Source organism: Camelus ferus, chromosome 10, assembly GCF_009834535.1.
Source record: "Camelus ferus isolate YT-003-E chromosome 10, BCGSAC_Cfer_1.0, whole genome shotgun sequence".
NCBI lineage: Eukaryota > Metazoa > Chordata > Mammalia > Artiodactyla > Camelidae > Camelus > Camelus ferus.
Window position 1 is genome coordinate 35531523 of NC_045705.1, and position 22618 is coordinate 35554140.

The 22618-nt window shown below is 44.2% G+C and overlaps 1 protein-coding gene across 1 annotated transcript in view; it reads right to left on the reverse strand.

Moving 5' to 3' along the window:
* TENM4 (teneurin transmembrane protein 4) overlaps positions 1-22618 on the reverse strand; it is a 2614134-nt gene that overhangs the window by 288506 nt on the left and 2303010 nt on the right. The window lies entirely within an intron of this gene.

Genomic DNA, 22618 nt, shown 5'->3' on the forward strand with positions numbered 1-22618 from the left:
CAACCTCTTATTACCAGTCCTACCTGTATACTAAGGCAGGCTCTTCATGTGCTGGCTTGACTGGGTACTGGAGTTAAAATCAGTCCTTCCCCTGGAAGGAAGTCCAGTCTCATGGGTGAAGGAAACAAATGCATTATTTAACGAGAGGCAGAGGTGCTGGAGGAGGATGAGAGATGGTGGAGGCACTGGGAGTTGAGAGCAGGGGAAAATGGGACGAGCTGCAATTATCAGCTACAACCCCAGGTTTTGCATTTTCTTTCCATCTTTCCTGGGAGTGGCTTCCAAAAGCAGTTTAAGATGGTCCATCCAGGCCTCTGGAGGCTCAAATCAGGCTGGACCGAGAGGCCACATTCTGTGGGATGTGGGGGAGAGGGGAGGCATGAGGCAAGCTGGATTATCTCTGTCTGTCAAAGTCTGCTGGCAAATGTCACCAGGGAGCCACTGAAATTTATGGCAGGCCTTTAATGATCTGTGGTCACAGAGCACTCTGTTCAACTGGAAGACTCAAGCTTTGGACTTTTGCATTGAGATTTGATTAAAAAAAAGTGCTTTCCAACAGCTGTTTTCAAAGTCATTTATTACTTCCTGAGTTTAAAGTGTGTATATATATACATTATATATATAAAATAGATATACACACGTGTGTATATGTTATATATATGTGTGTGTGTATATATATATCTATACATACACCCATACATATACATATGTAATATACATCTCCCTCCTCCTAATTCAGTTGCTTCACACAGCTGCAAAATTCCAGGCCCCAAGACACAGAAGGGCACAACCTGACTATTAAGCCCCACTTCTACCCAGATACTAGGGGAAGGATGGAGGTATCAACTGCAGAGGAAAGAGGCAAGAGATAGGGAGCTAGCGGGGAGAAAGGGCCAAGGTGCTGGAAGGAGAGGAGACACTGATGTTAACTGGGTACCTACTGTGTGTGCAACGTTATGGAAGCTTTACATACAGCATCTCAATCAACCCTCACACCCCCTGCAAAGGCATCAGGATCTCTCCAGCTGACAGATGCAGAATTTGAGGTCTAAAGAGAGCCTGTTCAAGGTTACCCAGCAGATGGGTGCAGGGCTGTGTTTGGGCATTTTTCTGTCTGACCCTAAGCCTCCACGTGTCCCACTTAAAAAATCTGAAGGAATAAGAATAATAAAGAAGAATATGCACTTGTAAATTCGAAGGTTTACTTCCTTGATTTCTCCTCAGCCAAGGGAACAGAACAATGATGTTTAAAGGAGTTAAACACGTGCTCGAAGCCCCAGAGCTAGTGAGTGTGGAGCTGAAATTCCAGCCTAGGCCACCTGAGCCCATGGCCAGAGCTCTTCCTAGAAACTCACTCTGTCTTTCATAGAATCTTAAATTGGGGGGGGGGGGTGTCAAGGATTAGTGTTATCCATGAATTGAGCAAAGTTTAACCAGGAAAAGAAACTTCTTATAAAATAAAATCAGAATGATATATTTACCAGTATGTCTAGTTTTCTGAATATCTGTTATATTTCAACAAAGGTTTTAAAAATACCAGAAAGTCCCATGGTGTGAATGTAAGGCATGTAGTGAGGGGAATGTTCCTTAAATAGTTTTCCTGCATAAACACCCTGATTCTAAACAGCTTTCCTTGAGCTTGCTCACCGTGCCAAAGCCTCCTTCCCTTTTGGTTTCTACAAAGCTTTTTGAAAAAACTTTTGGGAAAGCACAAGTGCAGTGAAAGCCAAGCTTTCCAGAAATTCCTCTACTCCCACTCCAGGAAATGTCGAAAAATCAAGGAACGCAGTTGGTGGGTGGGGGTGGGAGGGAGTGCACAAGCGGAGAGATGGCTGCCCAAACCCGCCCTCAAGTGACCGGGTCTCCCTGAGACTGAACTTCCCCAGAGGGAGGTGCTCAAAGCTATTCCCCTTTAGGGGCTTTTGGGCAAAAATCAGAAGAAAACTGGGTTGTTTTTAATCCCAAACTACACTCTGTACAGAAAGGAGTCTTTGAAATAAGAGAAGGGAAAGGAATAAACACCTACCAAATGCCGTCTGTGCACCAAGCACTGTGCTAAGCACATCTTTACCCGTGTTTCCAACATAACCTTCGCAGCAAGTATCACTCACTCACTCCGCAAATCACTGAGGGGCCCTCACATGTCAGGCTCTCTGCTTGGAGCTGGAAACACAGTGAGGAGCAGAATCCTGTAAGGTCCTGTCTGTATTAGTTTCGTTTCCTTGGGCTGTTGTAACCAAGTGCTGCAAACTGAGTACCTTTAAACAACAGAAATGTATGGCCCCACGGTTCTGGAGGCTACAAGTCCAAAATCAAGGTGGTGGCAGGGCCAGGATCTCCTGAAACCTGCAGAGGAATCATTCTTTACCTCTTCCTAGCTTCTAGTGGTTGGCTGGCAGTCTCTGGTGTTCCTGGCTTACAGCTCCATCACTCCAACCTCTGCCTCTATTGTCACATGGCCTTTTCCCTCCACCTGTGTCTCTGTCTTCAAGTGGCTATCTTCTTACAAGGACACAGGACATAAGGGATTGGAAGCCCACCCTACTCCAGTATGCCACCATCTTGGTTAATTACATATGCAACAACCCTATTTTCAAATAAGGTCATATTCTGAGGTACTGGGGGTCAGGGCTTCAACATGCATTTTTTTTTTGGAGGGGGCCCAATTCCACCAATCACATTGACCCTGAAGAGCTTGTACTGCAGAAGCTCCCTTCTGAAGGTGAATAAGGTTAAGGCGGAGAGGCTAAGTGACCTACTCACGATCTACAGGCAGAAAAATCACAAATCCAGGTCTGATTCCAGAGCCCCTATTCTGTCTACCACACCACCCTGTCTTGCCAGCATGGGGTTCCTCAGCTGGTGGTCATTTATACAAAAGGAGCTTTTGCCTCCATCATCACATTTAGTCCTTGTGACACTTCTACAAGGTGAGCACCCTAATCCCATTTTACTGACAAAGAAAATGAGCTCCAGAAAGCTGGAAGGCACTCAGTTTTCAAGAAGAGGAGCAAGATTGAACCCAGGTGGCTAGACTATGTACCCAGGCTCCTACTGCAGCCATGCCAAGATCAGTGGCCCTTTGGCTGGGGACTGGATACCAGCAATGGAGCCAGAAAACAACACAAACAGCTGTGAAAAGCCCTATCTCCAAAGCTGTCCAGGGAAGGACAGCCACCTTGACTGAGGGCACTGGACTGGAAAAGAAATAATGATGTTGGCTGCTTTTGTTTATTTTAACCAAAAAGGCTCATCTGGCGAGGGAGAGGGAAGAGCCTGTCTTTTGGAAGCTAAAGCCATTCAACATCCTGAGCCCAGGAGTTCAGATGCCCTTCTCCCTGGAGAGCAGAGTCTGGTCCCTGCTGGCAAGTGGGATTTCTTGCTTCCTTGTTGTGGAGGGGAGGAGGTGAAGCTTGAATGTCAACCTCCTTGGGTACTTCTTGGGCAGAGCCAGAGAAGCAGCTTCCCTGTGACTTTTGTGCGGGCACATGTGGCCTGCATTTGCCTCGGATGTCATGAGGTTTGGGGAAACGAGGGAAGAGAGAGGTGCCTGCAGGGTAGGAAAGATATGTGGGATGTTCCCACAGGCCAGGTCCACAGAGTCCAATGGTCTGGGAGGGGTGCCTGGTTCTGTGTAATTGGTCACAGGTCCCTGAGCTGGTCCAAGGAGGGAAGTGTCACCCTCTTGGGGAAGGCAGCCAAGCATCCTGCAGGAGTGTCCTGCCCACTGGGTCCTATGCACCCAGTTCTCAGCAGTCCCACAAGAGACTCCCACCAGCACCCCCATGGAGCTCGGGAGGGGAATCAGATGGGGTTCTAGCTGCCTTTGAGAAGTGTCCAGTTGAATGGCCAAGCCAACCCAGAATGGGTAATTACCCCGCAGAGCTATGAGAGTGGGACCACAAAGAGAAGGCCCTGAATTTACAGCGCCTTGGGGCATGTGGCACCTTCTGGCAGGAAGCGATCTTTCAGTAGAAGTCTAAAGGTGAACCAGGAATTGAAACAGAAGACGCACGGTGGGCATGTGCTTCTGTGTGGTGCGTGCATGTGTGTGCAGGGGTGGGCTGCTTTCAGAGTCCTAGGCGGAAAGAAATGCACATACACGACTATTAACAGCGAGTATGTCTCGGGTAGAGGTGAGGGGAGCCGTACAGGGAGGACTGAGAGAAAGAGAGGCAGGGTCAGGTACTACACAAAGGCATCTGGCAGAACCCAGGGCCACCCCTGCTCCCTGCGCTCTCGACCCAGCATTGGTTAGCCACCAGGCGGGGCCACATGAATTAAGTCACCCAGCTTCTCTGGGTCTCTAGCCGAAAATCACCATGATTACACAGGTGGCCTTCTAAGCTCTCATAGAGCACCAATAATACAAATCAACATGACATGCTATTCCACCTAATTCTCCTATCAGCTCTCTGAGTTTCTCTTTATTACCCCCATTTAGCAGATGGGAGCAGGGAAGTTCAGAGAAGGTTAAGTGACTACATTCTGTAAGTCTTTGAATTCCTGAAAGAAACTGCCCTCAGGCTTTCTGCCTGAATAACTGAGTCTTTTGCTCTCAGGGGAATTTTATGCAGCAGAGAGAAAGATGACTTGTTAATAAGAACAGCTACCATTGATTGGGAACTTTCTCTTGGCCAGATACTGTACCAAGCTGTGTATAGACATGCATGCATTTTAATCCTCACGACAATCTTGAGAGGGAGGGACTTTATTACCCTCATTAGAGACAAGGAAACTTGGACTTACAGTGATCAATTCAGTCGGCCAAAGTCACAGGGGGGACTGGAAAGGGGATAGCCAGGAGGTGGCCCCAGGTGGCCGCCTCCAGCCACAGCCTGAGCTCCTAATTATTTCTCTGTGAAGCTTCAAAGGAGCAAAACATTTGAGCCCAATCTGTGGGTTTATATATGAGGGGACTGAGGCCTGGAAAAAGAGGCGAGCAAACAGAGCCACACTTGCTCTCTTGAATTTCTCATCTAACAAGGCCCAAGGCCCCATAATAAGGTGGCAGCAGAGCTGGCCTTGTGTCATTAATATCAATAACAGTAAGAGTAATGAGAGGCGGCCTGACACAGAGGTTGGAAGATGGCCTCTGAAGCCAAAGGCTTGAGTTCAAACCCCAGTTCTGCCTCTCGGTAGCAGCTACAATCCTGTGCACATTTTTAAGCTCCCTGAGCCTCAGTTTCTTTCTCTGTAGAACAGGGATGATACGATACCCACCTCACAGGGCCGAGCAGGGATGAAAGTACCAGGCATAACGTAAGCACTCTGTCCACGTCTGCTGTTAGGACTGCTTCACTCCCTGCTCCGTGCCCCGCGCGCTTCACCTGTAGTTCTCCCAGCACCCAGGGAGAGGGGTTATTATCCCTGTTGCACTGATGGAGGAACAAGTCTGGAGAAATTAAATAACCTGCCTGACATTACATAGCATGGGAGCTGTAGAAGCTGGGCTGGAAGCTCCACCTGTCTGAAGTCCAAGCCCACGTTCTTTCCCACAGTAATCCCCTCCCTGTGCACACAGCCTTGCAGAGAGCACTGATATCCATTACTGTGAAGTTTTAGCCTATTTTTCAATGCTGATAGCTCTCACATCTCCATGACAGTTGTGCACGTGCATGTGCAAGGTTCTGATGAACAAGAGAGCGCAGCCCCAAGCGGGATGGAGGGTTGCATTCAAGTAGCATCTATTACTCTATGACACAATTATAATTGTTCCATGAGGATAATAACAAGCCACCCTGTGTGCAGAGTCTTCTATCGTTCAGAAAACCCTTTCAGATCCATTATCTCATTGTGTCCCCATAACAGCACTGGAGGCCGGGGAGAGTTAATTGTGTTCTTTTACATTTACAGCAGCCACTCCTGGTTGCCGACCAACATCAATGGCCCTTGATAATAGAATCCTGACTTTGTTCGGCTGGCCAGGACTCCGTGATGGGTCAGGGAGTGGATCCTGACTTGTAAATCACAACGGTCCTGCTCTACAAGGAGCAGGACCGTTGTGATTTACAACAGCTCTACAAGGACAGTAGGACCGCTGTCCAATCAGATACAAGGAGAGGTCTCGAGTTTCCCCGGACATTGTGACATCTGGACACAATACCTGAGACCACTGTCAGTGAAGCCAAGAAGGTGAATCTGAGCTTTGATGAACAGGCCTGGAACCCTTCCACCTCCGGACTTCTTGTTAAATGAAGTAACAAATGTTGAAGTTAATGGTGATTGTTAAAGCCAGTTTGAGATGGGGTTTAGTATACGGCAGACTAAGACTTCACTCCTTCATAAAAATTCACCTCTCACTGCTTTTGCTTTTCCCTCTTATTTTCCAGTCATGCCCTATGCTAAGTACTTTATGAGCTTCACTTAATCCTCACAAGAACCCTGAGTGATAGGGATCGCTGTTTCCAGGTTACAGCTGGCCTGGTCACGGCTCACATGGCTAGTGTGGAGTCTCTCAAAGACCAAAGCCCATGCTCTTCCAGGACACTATCCTGCTGCCCTCACTCAGTTGCCAGCAAACTGTAGCTCAGGTCCCTCTCACCAACATGAGCAGCTCCTGTCTCTGTCCCTGGACCACGACTTGCCAGAGGGAAGGCACGAAGGACTTCTTTCCCAAGAAGCCTGGCGAGGGAGGCTGCACAGTGTTTCTGCTGCTGTGTCCTCAGCTAGTAAGTGAGATGGTGATACCTGCACTGCAGACAGGCTGTGGGGCCGGGAGTGGGTGGTGCCCTCGGTCTCCCTCTGAGGACATGCCACTTTCCTTAATGGACAACAATCCCTGGATCTTCTGGTTGGCAAGTAGCACACACCAGACCTTGGGAATCAGTGGCAAGCAAACAGAGCCACCCTTGCTTTCTTGATTTTCTCATCTAACAAGGCAAATATGCTTGGAGACCTCATCCTATTTGAGCCCGAGGCCCACTAAGGGCTGTAGCCTCTTCTGGAAACTGGTGGCCGGCGTTGCCCCTCTTCTCAGGGATGAAGCCAGGGTCCAATGTCCCGCCCCCTGGGCTGTTGTTTCCTGTCTGCTTCTGTGATTGACAAGTGATGACACCTCTGCTGCAAGCCTTGACTTCCTCTCCGAGGGTCCCCTGCAGCCCGTCCAGGCAAGAGCCATTGTGCCTCAAGTGGGCAAGCTGGACGCTGCCCCTGCAGCCCCCTCACACCCGCACTGGGCCTACTGCCTTGGGATGCTCTCACCCTCCCCGGGGACTCTGCTCTCCTGGCTGCTGTTTTCCCACCCAGCTGCAACGTCCCACAATCCAGCCAGGTCTGGGCTAAAGCACTTCCCTCGGAGGGGCTTATCCAAAGGCTAACAGATGGCTCTCCACGTCAGAAATTATTTCCTGATGCCCAGCTGAGGCACCCCAGGCCCTGCATCACCCGTTGGGGGTTAAGTCCCGGCTTCTCCTGCTCTTTAGAACCTTCGCTAATGCCACACGTCAGCTAAATTGCCCTCCTCTATGCTTTTGATTTGCTCTTTTACATTCGCCATCTGCTCCACGGCATATTACTGATGCCTACTGTGTGCCAGGCCCTGCCCCAGGCACTGGGGACACAGATGGATGGCACAGCTCTGCCCTCACAGAGTTCACAGTCTAAGTGGAGATTCTGATGAGAAGACTGACTTTAGCCCAGGGTGGTACGTGCTGGAGACCAGGGGGCCTCCTGAAGGTGGGGAGAGGCTGGCCTGGCTTGTTCCAAGCCCGGCAGAAGTGAGTCATTCCACTTGTAGAGTGTTTGCTGAACCAAAAGATGTATCAGAGTAAGGGTAGCCTCTGCTCAGGTTCTGGAGTTGACCTTAGCGCCAGCCTACGCCTCAGGTAATTTCCAGTCATTGTGGGGTGGGGGTGGGGTGAGGGCAGTTGGGATGAGATTGGGGGGTGGGAGCACCAAGGGGTGGGGGAGTGGGTGGGTGGGGTTAGGTGGGGAGGTGGAAGAGTGGGGGAGTCAGGGGTGGGTGGCAGTTCAGGACAGGGTCAGGAGCCCTGGCTTTTAGCCTCAGCCCATCACTAACTTTCTCTGACTTTGAGCAGATCTCTAGCTTATCCAGGACTTGGTTTTCTCAGCGATAAAATGGGAGGCCTCAGGGAATGTTCTAGAAGTGGGTGGTCATCCACCTGTCAGGGAGCATGGGGAAGGGATTCTGGCAGCAGGAAGGAGAAGAAGAGGAGGTGGTTCAGGACAAAGTCCCCAGACCCTCCTGACTCTGGATTCTGCATGGCTCTGGGCCTCAAGTTTCTCGTCAGGAAAATGAGGTGATCGGGCTTTGGAACCAGGTGGATTTAAGTTCAGCCCCATCTCTGCCTCTTGCTTTGTGATCTCTAATAAGTTACTTCATCTCTCTGAGCCTTAGTTTCCTCAAATGCAACTTTGGGTTTTGCAACATCTGTCTTACTATATTGGTATAAGGCTTAGAATACTGTAAATGATGCCTGGCACCATATTTGGCACAGAGTAAATATCAAGTAAATGTTAATTCCTCCTCCTCCTCGAAGGGGTGAGATGCCTTTGAGAGTACATGAAAAGGAAAATTTTGCTGACACGGTTTATCACCTGAGACGTTAGTGGGATGAGGGGTGGAGACTGCATCTGTCTCTTAGGATCAGAGTCTTCTGGCTGGACTGGACCTTGAAATCAGCAACTGTCCACCTTCTTCCTGCACCTGCCCTCCCAGTTCCAATGACAGAATCTCCTCCACAGCACGGCTGCTGCTAATATGCCTCCCGGCACGAGGAACTCACTACTCACTTCAGAGGCAGGCTGCTCCCTTCTGGTTCAGCTCCAACTGCCAGAAAATTCTTCTTTCTAATGAGGCAAAGTAGTGCTGCTGCTCCTGCTTCTACTACTACTACTATTACTAATCATAACCAACACAGGTGTGACGCAGAGATATTTCAGGTTCAGCTCCAGACCATGGCAATATAGTGAATATCACAATAAAGCAAGTCACACACAGTTTTTGGTTTCCCAGTGTGCACAAAAATCATATTTATGCTGTACTGTCTATTAAGTGTGCAATAGCATATGTGTATGAAAATAATGTACATACCTAAATTAAAAATACTTTCTTGCTAAAAAATGCTAGCCATCATCTGAGCCTTCAGCGAGTCATAATCATTTTGCAATAGTAACACCAAAGATTACTGATCACAGATCACCATAACAAATATCATCATAATGAAAAAGTTTAAACTATTGCAAGAAGTACCAAAGTGTGACACAGAGACACAGACTGAGCAAACACTGTTGGAAAAATGGTGCCAATACACGTGTTCAAAGCAGAGTTGCCACAAATCTTCAATATGTTAAAAAAAAAATGCAGTATCTATGAAGCACAATAGAGCAAAGTGCAACCAAATGAGGTCTGCCTGTAACTGGAAAGTGACTAAGAACAGAAACTCTAGAACCGCCGGCCATTTAAAATTTAAAATAAAAAAATTAAGATGTTAATTAATTAAAATTAAATTTAAAAAAATCAGTTCCTCAGTCACAGTAGCCACATTTCAAGTGTTTAACAGCCCCACTGGATAGAAAATCAGGGCTGCGATCCTGGCTCTACCACTGACTTGCTGTTTGATCTCACTCAAGTTCCTTAGCTTCCTTCTGCCTCAGCTTCCTCATCTGTGAAGTGAGATAATGGGGTAAAAATGGTGCTTGCCTTTCAGGGCTTTTTGTGAAAATTACTGAATGAAAATATGGAAAGTGCTTAGAACCGTGCTGGCTTTACAAATGTTTGCTAATTAGTAAAAACATCACGGGTCTGATATCCACGCTGTGCCACGCTGTGTGCCAGACATGTGACATACCCGTGTCACACACACATTTTCTCTCCACACGTGAAAGAGTATTTTCACAAGCCCAAAGATAAACTGCTGGGTCAAAGAGCATGAATATTTAACATTTTACAGAGACAGTGCCAAATCACCTTCTGAAAGAGAACGCACAGATTTTATGCCTTCACCAATAAAGTATGTTTCCTCATAACCTGAGCAACCCTGGATAGTTTTAATCCTTGCTTATCTGAGAGATGTAAAGTATCTTGAAGTCATTTTAATAGTTGTTACTTTTTTAGTGAGCTTGAGCATTTTTCTGTGTTTATGTATATATTTACGTATCTGTGAATTGCTATATATTTCGGTATTATTTTTCTTACTGGATTGTCTATTTTTTCCTATTTATTGATGTTAAGGTTTTCTGTAGGTTAAAGAAAATGATATATTTTATATAAAGCAAATATTTTCCCATTTTCCTTTGACAATGTTTATTTTGTTGTTTTCTTGTCCTGCAGAAACACTTAATTTCTTTCTCTCAGTCTTTTTTTTTTTTTTTTTTTTTTTTTTAATGGCTTCTGTGTTTGGTGAAAGTCAACCAATTTCCTGAACTATTGGCAGGTCTCCTCAGGCCCCCTCGGGGTCTGAGGGCCAGAAAAGAAGCTCATGCAGACAAAAGAGGGGCACTGCCCCCACTCCCCCACATGCACTCAGGAGACCCTCTGCATTTGATGAAGTCTTTCCTTTCCTTTCAAGTCCTTAGCCTCCCTCTAGGGTGTATCAGGAGAAGGGTACAATCCCTGCAGAAAATGTGATTCTCATTTGAATACACTAGGAGCCACTCTCTCTTTTTTTCTGGGCTCTTCGTCCTCCTGGAAGGGATGTGCAAAAATGTCAGGGCACAGAGAATGCGATGAAAATCTGGAGTTTTAGCAGACCACCCAGCAAAGTTACTGGTGAAGTCTTGACCCACAGAAGCTGTGTGAAATAATAAATGTTGTTGTTGTTGTTTTAAGCGGATACATTTGAGGGTAATTTGTTACACAGCAGTTGAAAACTAATACATAAGAGAAAGACAATTTAGATTAATGGATTAAGCCCTCCTCACAGATAAGCTTAAATCTTAAAGGAATCACAAGGCCAATCATCTCTGCCCTGCCTGAGGGCTAAGATTCAGGTGGCTGTTTCTCAACCTATAGCCTGGTTTTCAGTTGTTCCCTGGTCTTCTTGATTCCCTTTAACTTTTTATTTTTGTGCTATATCCATACAGCTAAGGCCTAGACCTGAGCTGCTGTCTTCTTTAGCTGTATCCCCTTAACCTTAATCTAGGCCTGAATAATGTCAAATCTTACAAAGAAATAAAAATTTGTCACTGGGTTATTAATAAATTAGCTGTATTGAACTCCTGAGCTTATCAACAGCTGTGTTTGATACCAACTCTCTTCATTAGAATGTTAATCATTAGTGTCAAGATTTGCCTGGTTCTATTAACATTAGCCAGAGGTAACGTTTTGATCAGAACTGAGCACTGAAAGACTGTGGAAGAATCACAGGATGTAGGAAAGCACCTAGAAATAGTTTTGGCCCAGTTCTTCTGTCTCTAGGCAGATGTTTTAACTTTGTTCGATTATATCCATTGCTCAAGACTCGCACAAGATCCTTTGGCAGCAAATTCTGCTTTCTACTTGTTGTTTAATCCTCTTCATCAAATAAGTCCCTTTCCAACCCACATGCACTTCCACTGCTTTCATTTCAACTCCTTTTCTTTTGCTTCATCTTCCGAGGACATGAACGAGCGTTAAGAACTCTCTTTAGAGAAGCCCTTTGATATATTCACAGAGTAATTAAATCGCAGTTCAGCCTTCTCATCTGCAGGTTCAACAGCTCCAGTTCTCCTGCACTAGCCTCGCGGGGGCTGTTCCTGTGTCCTAGGGAGGGCCCTCCCTGACTGCTCCCCTTCTCTTCCAAGCTGCGAAGTGTGACGAATGCAGCCCTGGCCTAGCGCAGACCATAAAAATGATGGTTTCGCACTTCTGCCTCCTTTACTGGATCACGGTATCATTTTAGAACTCATTTTCAGAGTTTCAGAACACAGATATGTTAGAGGCATAGCTGTCATTTTTTCCCACCCGCAAATTTTAAAGCCCAGGAAACTATGGCCCAAAGAGGTCTCTCAAGGTCACCAAGTGACAGATTGGCTGGGCTGAGTGTGGGGCCCAGGCAGCCTGACTTCCTGCCACCTGACCTTCCGGCCTCACTTGGGTATGTCCTCCCACCTGTGCTGTGTCTCCAACCTCTTAGTGCCACTGTCAACAACAGGACCTAACAACAATCTCCACTGCAGCACTGTTTGCAACAGTGAAGGCATGGTAACAACTACTCCATGGAATATTCTGAGGCTCTTAAAAAGAATGAGGAAGATCTAAATGTACTGCTAGGGAGTGATCTACAAGATCTATTATTCAGTGGAAAAACAGACCAGCAACAACTTGCAGAACAGCAAATAGAGGACATGATTCCACTTACATTTGCAAAGGGTACACACACATATGATTCTGCATAGAAATTTCTGGAAAGATGCATTAAAAGTGTTAACAACAGGATGGGGTGGATGGTAAAGACTTTTACTTTTCATTTTATACCCTTTAGCACTGTTTGAATTTTTAACCATGTGGCTTTATTACTTTTATAATAAAAATAGTATAAATGTTTAAAACGTTAATACTGAGAGCTTTCATTTCTTCCTTGTCACACTTCTCTACTGTTTGACTTTTTCAACTACCATGTATCACTTGTGTAATTACAAAAAAGATATTAAAAATAATGCTCCACATCTAAATGCTGGTTCTATAGTAATGCTTTTAGGACACAGGACACAGAGATGGTACATGCTGGGCAGGTGAGATCAGGCTGTCACATGACGGTGGTTTCTCAGTGTGTGCATGTGTGTGTGTGTTTGTGCTGGGTGCGGCTGGAGTTGTTGGAGGTCTTTTTTGGTTTCTAATGACTAAAGGGGCTGCTACTGATACCCAGTACTCTGGAGCTAGGGATGCTAACAACACTGACCCAAAATGCCAATGAAGCCCTGCTAAGAAATACTGGTGAAAAACTGAAACGCAGAGTTTTCAAATGTCTCTATCTATTCTTTCATTTAAATTTCACATCCCCTTTGAGGTTTTAAAAAACAGTATTCCTTATTACCTGTTGTCAACAGAGAGGAAATATCTGGATGATAGGTTACTCAGACACCTCAGAAAGGGAGAGTTCCCAGAGGACGAAAAATGCAGACAGTGACAGAATTGTACCTAGCAACCAAGAGGTTGTTTGTTTATAACAGCACTGTATCGGGCCTATTATATCTCTTACCAGGGCTAACAGGGTGATATGTCCCTATTTTACAGAAAAGTAAACTGAAGCCTTGAGATTAGACCATTTCCCCGGGGAGGAAATGGCTCAGCTCAGACTCCGGTCTGTGTGTTTCCAAAGCCCTTGCTCCTTGTACTTCCCCACGTGGCCTCCCTCACAGCCATGCGAGGAGACCAGGTGGCACCTGGAAGCAATTTCTCCTCTGGTTTCCTCCCTCCAGGACCCATGCTACTTTGGTAGGGAATTCACGGTGGGAAATTAACCTCTGTCTGCAAGGGCCAATTATACAGTCTAGAATAAAAAGAGCACTGTGGGCCTAGACCCAGGCAAAACACTGGCTCCCCCTCCCTCTGCCACTGCCTGTGGTGGCAGCTGGGAAGAGCAGGGAAGCGGGCAGGGGAAATCCCACTCTATTTTGAGAAAATAGCTGTGTTTGATTATACAAGCTATAAAGTTGGGACAACTATGGATTTTTCCTAAATTTGAAAAATGATGAGCCATTAACTTCTCACTCTTAAAGTAGATCCATTCAAAAGGAATTTGAGTCCCTGTGCCCCCTGGTGAGCAGGAGTCAGGGTTACTGCAAGCTTTTCTTAGGAAGAGAATAGAAACTCAGATCCACAAAAACCTGCTGGAGAGAGAGACTGGGGAGCAAGAACAGCTTCTAAGAGGATTTCTTCCCACCATCCCAGTGACTCTGGCCCCTCTGCCACTGTGTCCACAAATGTAGGCACAATGCATTTTTTTTCCTACTGCAGTATTTTATATTTGTCTTCACATCTTTGAGATGCCTCTCAAGTATCACTCTTCCAGGAAGCCTTCCATGCCCACTCCAGGCTGATTTAGGGCCTTCCAAGTCCCCAGACTTCCCTCTTCTCCTGTATGATCTCACCTGTGTCATAGGACTCTTTATCTGATTGGACTGTGTCTTTCCTCGGGACAGAAAACATCTCATGCATCTCAAAATTCCTATGGCTTAAAACAGCACAGACATTCAGGCAGGGCTCCACCTGACAGATTCTAGGTGGTATATAAAGCCATTTGTTCTGCCCAAGTTAGTGTTTGATGTGTCCTTCAGCAAGGAACTGGGCTTTAACAGGTGGATGAGAGAAAGGGCATTTCAGACAGAAGGAATAACATGAGCAAAAGCAAAATTATGAAAATGATTAAGAAATAGGCTGTGAGTAGGGAGGAGAGCAAAATGATGAAAAGCATATTTTAAAAAAATCAGTCTTGAGAGGAGATCCTAGTAACATGATCACAGTCTATGTGACCAGAGGTGATTTACGTAACTGCTCCTTGGTTTTCTCGTTATAAGACTTTATTAGGTGTGTATAAAGGACTTAGCACAGTGCCATGCATTCAGTGAGTACTTTATAAATTGTAGTTTTAAATATATTATTCTGAAAGGGGAGGTATAATTCCCTTGTGGGATAACCTAAACCCTACTGCTTCTTAGCAACTGTTTGCTTAGAGGTACAGAACTGGATAACCAATCTGTGTTATTCTTATCTTTATTTATTCATGCACTTCATTCATTCATTCTACAAACATTCATTGAGCAACTACTACTGGCGAGATGTTGCAATATGCTGTGATAGCATCAGAGTCAGATGGATTTCCAGCCATCAAAAAGCTCAAGGTCTTGGAGGAAAGATAAGGCAAAGACACAAATATGTGAGCCAGGAGGAAGAGGGAGCACTGCAGATGGAGAAATCAGTTTATGGAGGAGGAGGAACTTGCATCTTTCTCTGCTTAGTTTTAAGATTTCCTCTTAATAATTGATTTTCAGCAAAGTTATTGTGGTTTTCTTTGTGTTTATTCTTCTTTGGGTTTGTTGACCTTCTTGGATCTGTGGGTTTATAGTTTATAACAAATCTGGAAAAAAATTCAGTCATTATTTCATCAAAGATTTTCACAGTCCTCATCTCTCTTACCTCTCCTTCTTTGAGACTAAAATTTCTAATCACATGTTAATTGGACTCTAATTACATCTTCAACCACTTGATATTGTCCCATAGATCACTGAGATTCTGTTCATTTTTCAGTCCTTTTTTCTTGTCTCCCTCTGCTTTAGTTGGATGATTTTTATTTCTCTATATTCAAGTTTCATAGATCTTTCCTTCTACAATGTCTAATCTGCTGTTAAACCCATCTGTAAAATTTTCATTGCAAATATTCTATTTTTCAATTCAAGAATTTCCACCTGGCTCCACTTCTCTGTTGAAATTCTCTATTTGCTAACTCACTATGTTCATAGTTTTCTTTAACCCCTAGAACATACTTATAGTAGCCATTTAAAAGTCCTTGTCTGCTAATTCCATTATTTCTGTTATTTTTGTTTCTGCTGACTTATTTTTCTCTTAGTATGGGTCCTATATCCACCTTCTTCACATACATAGTAATATTTGATTGTACAATTCACATTACAGGTGTGAGGGTATTTGATATCTGGATTTCTCTTGTCTTCACGGAGTTTTTATTTAGATAGGAAGTTAATTTACTTGCAGATGAGCTTGATCCTTATTTTGGTGCCTTTACTGTATGGCTAGATTAACTCTATTCTTAGGCATTGCCTTTTTGGGGCATCTAACAGAAAGCCTGGGATGTTCAACAGGGTCTCTCTACTCTGGATGGTCAGAATTTAAACCTCTCTCAGCCTTGTGTGAGCTTCACCATGTAGCTGCACGGTAGTTATTTTATTCTCTAGTAGCTGTTCCTTCCTTAGTATACATTCCTCTTCCTGCCTCCTGGGATCTTTCCCTATATGTGTGAGGCTTAGTGTTTGGCCAGAGACTCAATATGATCTTTATGTAGATTTCTTAATTCTTTCTTATTACTACCCTTTCCTACAAATTCCAGACTTGTCAGTTGCTTTAAATTCAGTAAGAAGCCTATGCTCTGTCTGACCTTTCCTCCCTTTCACTTTCATAAATTTCCTCTAAATTGAGAGCTGGAGCAACCACCAGTTCATGTTGTTTGTTTTATTTCTCTTGGAGACCACAGATTCATGCAGCCTTTTGTCCAATATCTGAAAACAGAAGTTTCATATATATTTGGTCCATTTTTACAACTGTTTATAGTAGGATGGCTAGTCCAGTTCCAGTTACTCAACCACGGTCAAAAGTGGAGGTGTGAAAAATGGAGAACTGGAATAGTTACTTGAAGAATAGGTAAGGTTTGGGCAAAAGGCAATGAGTGAGGAGGCTCATTTCAGGCAGAAGAAACAGCATGAGCAGCAAATATTTATCGAGCCCCTGTTGCGTGTTACGCACTGGGGATTTTGTGATGAATAAGACAAATGGAGACTTGCCCTAATGGAGTTTACAGCTTGTTCTCATCTGTGTTCATTTCAACCGTTTTTCTGTATGCCTGCTCTGTGCAAGACACTGTGCTTGTACAGGAAGCCGGTGTTAGAACGAAGAATAAAACACAATTCCTGTCTTCAGGGAGTTCACAGTATTTGGAAGGAGAGAGATAAATAGTGACGTTCAGCATAAAGTAGTGAGTGAGATGACAGTGTTACACCTGGGGTGCTGTGGGAGGAGAGAGGCAGACTTTTAGGTCTAGCTTCCTTTATGAGATGTGCACTGTGTCCCCAAGAGCAAGTAAGAATTAACCAGGAATAGGAGGAGTGGCGGGAGGCTTTCTAGGCAACAGCAACAGAGGCACGGAGACACAAGGAATCTGCAGAACACTAAGTAGCTCAGTGTGACTGTAAGAGATGAGACTGGAGAGGCAGAATACACCCTGAGAGGCCTTGTGTACCATAGCTTACACTTTATCCTGGTGGCAATAGGGGAGCTGTGGAAGGCTCTCAAGCAAGGGAGAGATAACCTGCAAACTCCTACCTTTGACTGAGCTGGCAGGAACTGTATTGAATATTCAAGGGATTTATGGGGCTAGAGAGAGCTGTTAGAATTCAACTCTCTTCCACCAGGAATTTGAAGGACCTTTCCATAAGAGACGTTTGGATTTTTAAAAAGATAGTAGCAGACACTTACAAACAAATCCTATGGTGTTGAAATCTTGTCAATAGAGACAGAAAATGTAGCAGGTGAAAATGTGTTTCTTCAGGAAGGTGGTAAGTGGGGAAGAATAATAAAATTTTTGAGCTATAGTGGTTCTTGAAAATCATTCTGTTCTTCACCTAATTTTATCATCACATTCGAGGCAACTTAGACCCAGAGATATGAGGAGCAGAACAGGGGTAACAAAAAGAGCTTTTGGGCTTTGAAGTTAGGCTGACATGCGTCTGAATGCTGATTTGGCCATTATTAGCTGTGACCTTGGGCAAATCACTTACTCTCTCTGAGTTTTAGTCTCTTCATCTACAAATTGGAGAATACCAAAACCTACTTCGCTGAGTTAAAGTAATGCATTCGTGAAATCCACAGAGTGGTTCCTACTGAGCCTAAACTGAGCTTGCTTATGTAGGGACATCAACCTCTTAGATGTTCAATTGCTCAACTGGTTTACGCCCACAAGGAGTAAAGTTTCCTTGGGAACAGCCTCAAGAACTGAAGGGATGACAGTGGATTAAAGAGAGCTGCAAATTCTTTGTTACTAACTGCATCAGGAGGTGGGGCTTATTTTCTGTCCCCTTGAACCCTGGCTGGCCCTGGGACTACTTAAATCAGTTGAAATAACCATCACAGTGGATATGCTACTATGCTAGTTCTGGGCTTCAATCTTAAAGAGGACCAGTAACTTCTGCTTCCTTCCTATCGAATGTTTTCTCTTGAGATCTGCCTATCATGAAAAGAAGCCCAAGCTAGCTGAGTGGAAAGACCATTTGGGGAGACAGAGGCACCAGCCTCCCAGCTGTCTCTGATGGAGACAGACATATGAACAAAGCCATTCTAGCCTTTCCAGCCCCAGCCCCCATATGACCGCGGGCTCACGAGCACCCTGGGCAGGACTCAGAGAACTGCTCAGTCAGCCCATGTGAAAAATAATATGTGGTTATTATGCTAAGCCATTGTACTTTGGGTAGTTTACTATACAGCCAAGGACACCCAGCAGAGACAGGGAGGTTAGCTGTCTTGCCTGGGCCCAGGGTCAGGTCTGAGCCTTACTGGAAAGCTGAAGGAACTATCATATTCTGGATCCAAGCAGTGCTGCTTTGGTGCCTAGGGACTGAGGTTTAGTGCAGAGTTGGGGTGAGGGTCCTTCTCCCTCCTCCTCTAGGGAACAAAATATTTATGGTGCAGCTTAGACAGTGTGACAGATTGAGGGTCTGTAGTTTGGGGAGTCTTTAGGGCTAGTCCCTTGAGTAGAAGAATGGGGTTGTGTGGACTCCAGCTGGAAAGGCAGAAATGCGGTACCCCCTTACCAGTGGCTCCTAGGCAGAGAGAATATTAACAAGGAATGTGATGTAAAGGGACCAGAGTAGACTTCTCGCTGAGAACACATTAGGCCCTTGGAGTCTTCTGGGAAGTCCTGAGCAACACTTTGCGTTGGAGGTCCCATACAAGTCACTGAGGGGAAAATCTGGGAAACCTGGATTGTTACTGTCAGTGAGACCACAGGCTGAGGAGGTCTGGGGACATCCAGGTTTTACATGTAAAGCTCCTCAAAGAATGCTTGGTCCATGATAAGTGCTCAGTATGTGACAGCCTGTATATGCAGGGAACTGGCCCTAATATCTAGGGTCACATAGCACATTAACAACAGCAGTCCAGCATGTTCTCCCCCTGAGAAGCTGCCCTCTGTTGACCGTTCTGGGTTACTTCAGAGGTAGTAACTGTCACCCCCAAGAATGCAGAGCTCAGCCTACTCTCTAGAGAGTCAGAAAAATCCTGTCAGACTCGAGAGTTTGCAAACATAGTACTCTGACTTGAGGGGTTATGAATCCCTGGTTCTTAGAGCAAACATCACCTTCTTCTGCTGGACAGTTTAACAGAGGAAGCTGGAAAAAGAAACTGACTGGTTCACCCTTAATATCAAACAAAATATGTGCCACGGTTATAATTCAGGGGTATCCCCAGGGAGAGCACAGTGTCCTTCAGTAGGGTGGCTGCAGGAGAAAGAAAGTTCCCCTATCAGCTCTTGTCTTAATGGTGAGAAGAGGAAAGGCTCTAGGCTACAGCATCCATGGCTGGAGTTGATGTTTTGTTTCCCCTTGAGGTTTGGCTTTTGATGCACATGAGGGCCCAGTAAAATTTTCTAAGCTTCAAGGCAGCAAAAGAAAGATCTGGGCTAGCTTCTGTTACAGGCTAAATATTTGTGTTTCCCCAAATTCCTATGTTGAAGCCCTAGCCTTCAATGTGATGGTATTTGGAGGCAGTATTTTTGGGAAGTAATTAGGTTTTGATTAGGTCATGTGGGTGGAACCCTCATGATGAGATTAGTGCCCCTCTCTTTCTCTCTATGCACCCACACTAAGGAAAGGCCATGTGGAAATATAGTGAGAAGGTAGCTGTCTACAAGCCAGGAAGAGGGTCCTTACCAGGAACAAAATCTGCTGGATCCTTGATATTGGACTTTGAGCCTCCAGAACTGTGAAAACATAAATGTCTGTGTTTAAGCCACTCAGCCTACAGTAGGTATTTTGTTATAGCAGCCTGAGCTGACTAAGACACCCTCCTTGCTTAGTGGAGAGCCCCACCCAGGCTCCATGGTATAGTAGAGAAGGCATGGAAAGACAGAAAACCAAGCTGGAATTCTGGCTCAGCCGGTTTCAAGCTGGACGATACTGCTGAAAATCATTTAACCTCTCTGAGCTTCATCTTCTTTATCTTTGAAATGGAACTAAGAAGACTTGCTTTGCTTATCTCACATAGAAGTTGTTAGGATCAAATGAGACCATGGATATAAAAGGACTTTAGAAACTATAGGGGGTATTTCTGACTATGGCAGAGGGAGGAGGCTGGCAAACTTTCTCCCCTCAAAAGGAATTACCAAGTTGGACAAAACTGGCAAAATCACCATGCCAACACTCTGGAAATTGACCAGAGGCATACAACAGTCTCAGATGTTTATGCTTGAAAAACTGCTGAACTTTAAGTAATAACAATGGTACTCAGTGATGTCATGCCTGGGGCTCTCTCCATCTCCCACAGCTCGGTCAGTGAAGAGGTTCAGCCAGGGTAAAGTCATCATGAGGACTGGCAACTTGGCTTCTGAAGCTGAAGACGCTCAGTGGATTCAGAGAAGTGGGTGGTGCCCTTGGTCAGAGGCACTGTCAGTGGAAGTTATGACTCTTGGCAGCAGGCAAGTAGGAAGGGCCAGTGACTCTACAAGCATAAGGTCATAGTTGTGACAAGCCTATTCTTGGCTAAGATGTAAATAAATAGTGGAGTTCAGAGAGGGCCCAGGCTATACATACACTCCTGGCAACACTGAAGGGGTTTGCAGGCACAGAGGAGATGCAAAGGGACCAAGTGGAAGGCAAAAGGGACCAGACAGACTTAAAAATTACCTGAACTCTGACTGTGTTCCCTTCCCCAGGTCCAGCTCCAATGGCAGAACACCTGGCTTTATGTGTTTGAGCATAATCTCTATCCAACCACTGGTTGGCCACTAAGCTATGCTGACAGAAACTTAAAGGCAAGAATAAAAAATAACTAAATAGAGACATTAGATTCCCACTGTGGGACAGAAAGATTTCATAGATTTAACCTAGGCATGTTTTATACAAAGAAAAAAACAGGAAAAAAAAAAAAGAGCAGTAACAACAATCTTCATAAGGGAAAATTAGAAACCTAAGTTGCTACAATAAATAAAATGTCATTTTCAACAAAATTATAAGACATAAAAAGAAACAGAGAAGTATGACCCATAATCAGAAACAAAAGCAGTAAATAGAAACTGATGAGAATGTCCCCAAATGTTAAAAAATCAGCAGATAAATATTGCAAAGAAGCTATTTATGTTCACAGAACTCTCAAATAAACAATCTAACCCACCAGCTAAAAGAATTAGAAAAAGAAGAGCAAAAAACCCCAAAAGTAAGCAGAAGGAAGGAAATAATATAGATCAGGGAGGAAATAAATAAGAGATTAAAAAAAAATAGAAAAAATCAATCAAAGCAAAAGCTGGTTTTTTGAAAGAGTAAATAAAATCGACAAACCTCTGGCCAAACTCCAAAGAAGAAAAAAGAGAGAGCACAAATAAGCAAAATAAGAGAGGAAAATGGAGAAATTACAACAAATAACGTAGAAATACAGAACATCATATGAGAATATTATGAAAAACTATATGGAACCAAAATGGATAACCTAGAGGAGATGGACAAGTTTCTGGAAACATACAGTCCACCAAGACTGAATCAAGAAGAAACTGACCACTTGAACAAACTGATCACTAGAAATGAAACTGAATTAGCAATAAAAAAAAAACTTCCCTACAAATAAAAGTCCAGGACCAGACGTCTTCACCGGGGAATTCTACCAAACATACAAAGAAGAACTCATACCAGTCCTTCTCAAACTCTTCCAGACGATTGAAAAGGAGGGAATACTCCCAAACTCATTCTATAAAGCCATCATCACCCTGATACCAAAACCAGGCAAATACACCACCAAAAAAGAGAATTACAGACCAGTATCATTGATGAACATAGATGCAAAAATCCTTACCAAAATATTAGTAAACAGAATCCAACAGCACATAAAAAAAATTATACATCATGATCAAGTGGGGTTCATCCCAGAGACACAAGGGTGGTTCAACATACACAAATCAATCAATGTAATACATCACATCAAAAAGAGAAAGGACAAAAACCACATGATCATCTCAATAGATGCAGAAAAAATATTTGATAAAATTCAACACCCATCTATGATAAAAACTCTCACCAAAGTGGGTATAGAGGGAACATATCTCAATATAATAAAAGCTGTATATGACAAACCTACAGCCAGCATAGTACTCAAGGGTGAAAAACTCAAAAGCTTCCCACTAAAATCTGGGACAAGACAAGGATGCCCACTATCACCACTCCTATTCAACATAGTCTTGGAAGTCCTAGCCACAACAATCAGGCAAGAGAGAAATAAAAGGGATCCAAATTGAAAAAGAGGTAAAAGTGTCACTATATGCAGATGACATGATACTATATATAGAAAACCCTAAAAGGTCCACACAAAAACTACTAGACATAATCGAAGAATTCAGCAAGGTAGCAGGTTACAAGATTAATGTTCAAAAATCAGCTGCATTTCTTTACACTAACAATGAATTAACAGAAATAGAAAGTAAAGAAACAATCCCCTTTAAAATAGCATCCAAAGTAATAAAATACCTAGGAGTAAATCTAACCAAGGAGGTGAAAGACTTATACACAGAGAACTATAAAACAGTGATTAAGGAAATTAAAGAAGAATTTAAAAAATGGAAAGATATTCCATGCTCCTGGATTGGAAGAATCAATATTGTTAAAATGGTCACACTGCCCAAGGCAATCTATAGATTTAATGCAATCCCTATCAAATTACCCAGGACATATTTCACAGGACTAGAACAAATCA